This window comes from Manis javanica, chromosome 3 (genome assembly GCF_040802235.1).
Source record: "Manis javanica isolate MJ-LG chromosome 3, MJ_LKY, whole genome shotgun sequence".
In the NCBI taxonomy this organism is placed as follows: Eukaryota; Metazoa; Chordata; class Mammalia; order Pholidota; family Manidae; genus Manis; species Manis javanica.
In genome coordinates, this window is record NC_133158.1 from 152,923,914 (window position 1) to 152,929,305 (window position 5,392).

General features: G+C 40.0%; 1 protein-coding gene across 10 annotated transcripts in view; it reads right to left on the minus strand.

The window, feature by feature from the left end:
- MED12L (mediator complex subunit 12L) overlaps window positions 1-5,392 on the minus strand; it is a 317,585-nt gene that overhangs the window by 171,619 nt on the left and 140,574 nt on the right. The gene's annotated exons all lie outside the window — the stretch shown is intronic.

A 5,392-nucleotide genomic window follows, 5' to 3' on the forward strand; every position in this document is an offset into this window, starting at 1 on the left:
TCTACTTTGGCTGGGCACTACAGAAAGAAAATACACATTATTTCACTTAATCGTTCTAACAACTTTAATGAGACAGGTGATACTAGACTCTTTTTAAAGTTGGAAAAACAGAGATTTAGAGAAATTACAGAACTAGTCCATGGTTCCCTGGCTAATAGGAGGCAGACTTCTATTGTGTACTCAAATTTAACTCTAAATATGTTACACAGGATTAACTACAAAGAATCACAAATTAACCTAGCCCTGACTCTGTCTCCATGTCGGAGTGAACAAGTTTGTTGTAATCTTTTTCTTTTCCTGCCCTGGATGAAACTCTAGCCAAAGATGGCCAAAAGTTTCATCTCAGGGGCCAGCTCTGAGAGGCTGCCAGAGACCCCTAGGGAAGGCTCCAGGAAAAGGGCCGTGATCACTTACAGATGTCTGTGAAAGGCACAGGACAGCACAGATGCTCAGCCTCTCCTGGTGGATATTTACACCCCACATTCTTCTGCTGAGCAACATTTAACTGCCATGGACTTTTTCTCTACTGGATGCTCATTATCTAGACACCCTCCCCCTTTAAACAAAAGTTTGGGTAGATATTAAAGTCACAGTGTCACACATGAGAGTTACCAATTGGTATGATAAACTCATATTCCTCCAAACAGGATTTTAACCACCAAATGAGAATCACATGTCTTCCTCCATAACCCCTCAGTTATTTGTCTGGTAGCTCTTTTTGTCGCTCTTCTTTCATGAAATCAGTCTCCCAACAGTCTCACCTACTCCACAGCCAGTTCCCAGCCTGCCTACTCATGATTCAGAAGCTTTTATCTTCTAAGAGGGTGTCTGTATTTTTAAATGAATAAAACCAAGGGCCCTGCTTATTGAGTATAATGTAAGGCTGCTGGGAAAACTACTGAAGAGAATAGTAAGGCAAGGAACCACAACTTGATTCAGGCTTTAAGTAAGAGAGTAAGTTCTAACTAGGAAGGCAAGAATAAAAAACACAGTTTTGGAAGTATGTATATATAATGCATGTGGGTTTTTTCCCAAGATAGTAACTATAAGCTGCTAAAAGCTAAATGCCTAAAACTGGAAAGTTAGATAGCCTCTACAGTGAAATATAAAAGAAAATTATTACTAACTAGGATTTGTCAACACACATTTCCTCCATCTGTTGAACTCTAATACTACAAAGTATCTATCCAGCAAAAGTTGTATACATAAATACGCACCTAGATTTTACATATTTCTCCAAACACAGCTGTTGGCAAAAATACTTCTAAGCTTATTCATACACATACAGTTAGGAACTGGACTAAAAGAGGTTTGGCTCAAATTATAAGTGTTATTATATATATATATATATAATATATAATATATAATATATAATATATAATATATAATATATAATATATAACACTCAAATATGGCTCAAATTATAAGTGATAAGAGCTAACATTTACATAGCATGTTTACATATCCTTTAATTAACTGTACCCAGGGAAATGGGCAGCCTGGACACAGAGGGAAGCCTGCCTTCATTTGACCAAGAGGGTCTGGTTTCTCTTGGTCACTAAAAGAGGCTGGGGAATTGCAATCCCTTTCAATGCAAGTGATGAGCCTCAGCTATACATAACATTTAAATAGCTTTAATTAAATGAGTATGGGATACTGCTATTTCCAAAAATTATAGACAAAATTAACCAAGTGAAGTATGAAGGGTAAAGGAACTCAATCTTCATCTTCCAAAGAAGTCAACAGACATTATTAAAAGCTGAGAACTGCCATTTATGTAGAAACATTGGGGTTGATAGCTAAAAATGAGATAAAATGTGCAAGAGGTGGCCATTGGGGCATAAGAAAAGAACAGGGACTACTATTTGCCATTATAAGTTTTATAATATTACTTAATTTCTTAAGTACATAAATGTATAACTGATAAAAATGTTAATTTGAATTACCAAGAAAAGGAAATCAAAATAAAAAGAATGTCTAAATTGCTTGAACTAGGAAAAAAAGAAGTTAAAATAGTGGGGTGATCTTCATTGAATAAGTATCACCTCTTACATCTGAAAGATCTCCCATTTTCATTGAGTTGGAGTCTCAGGAGGCAGGCTGCCGATGGATTGCTAAGCAAATGGGCAATGTGCCAGCCCCGGAAGCCAGCCTAGACAGGCTGGCAACAATATGGGGTGACAGAGGCTGCAGAAAAGTCACCTGTCCTTCTGGCTGACAGGTGACAGCATGAGTAACAAGCTTGGGAGCATCAACAAAAGACTCACCTTTCCCCAAACCAGAGAGACAGCCATGACCACCTTCGATTCAGCACCATGTCTGAGGAGTGGCTTAATCAAAATTCAAAGTAAGCATTATAGGAATCAGAGAGGGATAACCATTCATTCATTTCTAGTGGGAGGCTAAGAAATAGCTCTATAAACAGTGGAGTGTCAGCTGAAATCTAAGGGATGCACCAAAGTTCAATAGGTAAGACATGGAAGAGAGGGCCCACTCCAGGCTGCGGAGCCAGCCTAACAAAGGCAAGAGGTGAGAGAATACATGGTGTATTTGGAAATGGGACATGGTCTAAGCCACATCAAAATGCACACCTCATGGTGGTGTTGCCCACGTGGAGAGTGTGAGAGGAGTGGGAGACTCCTGGGACAGTTAGCACAATAGTTTCTGACAGAATGCAAAGGCACAGACATGATCAACTTAAATATAACTGTGCTTCTTAAGCTAACTAGCATACAGGAATATGCCTCCCATATTTAAAATAGCCTATTTTGCTTAGCACAGACTCTTAACCCCAGGCACTGATATTTTATCTCATTATTCACAATTCCTGTCATGCCCCCAGGTTTCCCCAAGTCCATAGCTTTTTGCGAGTGGATGCTGTCAATATTTTTTCCTTATAAACTCCCCAGGAGCTCTAACCTCATAAGACTTAGGGATTTGAGTTTCAGGTACTTTCAATTCTTCCTTCAATTTACAAAATGGAATACCGTTACAAATGGATGAGTTCTTTTAAAAACAATTTTTCCCCCCTTAGGCATTCTTACATAGTACTTGCTCCTTTCAAAATTGTAATCATAAATGGAACCAGCTGTGATCCACAGAGCTCCAAGTATTGGTTTGGGTTAAAATATACACATTTGATTCAAGGTTTCTGTGCATCTGAGCAAATACTAGCAGTTACTGGACTACAAACAAACCTATCTTTGAATATCAAACTGGATATTTATAAAAAAGTTTATTTTAATATCACAAATCATAAGCCTTCAAAAATAAAACTAAGCATATTAACTTTTACTCTGGCCTTTATCAGTGTTTAGAAGTCTCATTTATGAAATACGCAAGCATTTTCAGTAAAACTTGGAAGAAAGAGAAAATTAAGAAGTCAACGTATCTTTACATTTGTATTCTTTAAAGTCCAAGAGTAAAAGTGATAGGTGCTGAAGATACAAAACTGACAAAATATTGCCCCTCCCTTCAACAGCTCCCTCTCCAGCCAGGAGAAGCAAAGGGAAGACAAGCAAAGAGCTCCTGGCAAGCACTCCTGTTCACACCCCAGGGCTCCCACTGCACCCTGTATACAGAAGGTGACTGATCAGTATTAGCTGGCCGATTAGGTGGATATAAGAATGAGTAGATGGAAGGATCAATAGCATTTTTGGCTAACAGACAGGAGGGTCAGTTTGCCCAGCATGTAGGGATCAGGAACAGCTTCCCAGAGGAAGGGTGGGCCGAACAGCATCTGAAAGCATTGTTTCCACAGCAGTGACAAAATACTCAGAATAAATCAAGCTCAGACAAACTTGCTAAACAGTTAGATAATTATTTCAGTGCATTTTTAAACATAAACACATGAAATCTATGACTTCAAAGATATTTTTGCTAACGATGAAGATAAACATTTCATTTTTAAGGTGACTCCACATAAACAAAAATCGGATATAAATAGAGCAGATGCTATATGGATATAATGAAAATTGAGAAACGAGTATATGAATGGCTGACATGTCAGAAACAGTTCAAATTCAGGATGAACTAGGTAAAAAGGAGGAGAGAGACAGTCCAGGCAGAGGGAAAGGGCTCAGCCAAGCAAGGAGGCACGAACCATTCCCTCCTGCAGGGAGGCCAGCAAGCCAAGTGCTCTAACATGAAGATCATACAGGCAGTGGCAGATGAGGAGTTTCAAACTGCAGAGCATGAGGTCTGCAAGATTCAACATCACCAAGTAGCTGGTGAGTGAGAGGGACCCACAAAAATGACGTGGCTATGCTCGTGTTTCTGGGGGAGTCCCTCTCATGGTGTTGGGAGGGCAACCCTGTGGAGGGGAGCAGACTCAAAGCAGAGAACACAGCTTGGTGGGACTCATAAACAAGAAATAGTTAGGTGTTTAAAACAAAAAAAATCAGGCTTTGGTGAGCAGATGAGACAATGAAGAAGTTTAATGGTGTACAGCTTAAGTGAACAGTGGACAGTAGTACCCAATAAAGGACACCAAAGATCAATGTAGAGTTTTGACGGGTTTTGTTTCATTTTGTTTGATGACGATAATAAGTGTGACTGAGTAATGAGCATCCCACTCTAAAAGAAACTGGTAAAATTAGTGGAGTTGAGGATATGGGTCCAAAAACTGGTGAGTTCAAAGTAGACAGAGTGCAGGAGGATCAGGCCCGTCCTCCTGAGAGATGTGCTGTGATTGCATCAATCCAGAACACTGTGTAAGAAAAAAGAATCCCAGCAACAATTTGCCAAATAAGGAAGTAATCCAGAAATTGGGGTTGAACAGCATGCTCCAAAACCAGATTTAAGAGGAGGGGGTGACCTGAAGAAAGAGATACAACAGCACCAGCTCAAAGCTAGCAAGGTGTCAGGATGACAGCTAGAGTAGGCCAGGCATTGTCAGGCACCAAGTCCATCTCCTAGCGCAGAGTAAGGGTAGAGAGGTTAAGTCGCCCAAGTCCAAAGGAGACAACCTTGGGGTCCTTTCAACCTCTCTTCTCATTTAATGGCTATCTTGTCCTTCAATGATGGAGACTCCCAGGCGAACACCTACTAGCACATTCTTCCCATGTCTCCCCTGGCTCCTGAAAGAGGGAAATGTTCTAGTATATTTTATTACTTTCAAATATTTTTCAGTTTTCCAACAAGTTTCAAGGAGGTGGTTGAAGCCATGTGAATTACAGCTTGAAAATGCTTCCCAACAAATACAGAAGCTATTCTTACAACAGCTTCACAGGAAGAGGTCACAGCTAGGCATGGGAAAGATCCAGCCTTCTGCTGACTGGAGCTCTCACTTGCTCCACTGCACTCTCCTCTCTCTCTGTACCCCGTTTCATACCAGTTACTCTTTGGGTCAAGTGTTGGTTATTTGTAACCCTAGCACAAATAAGATCCAACT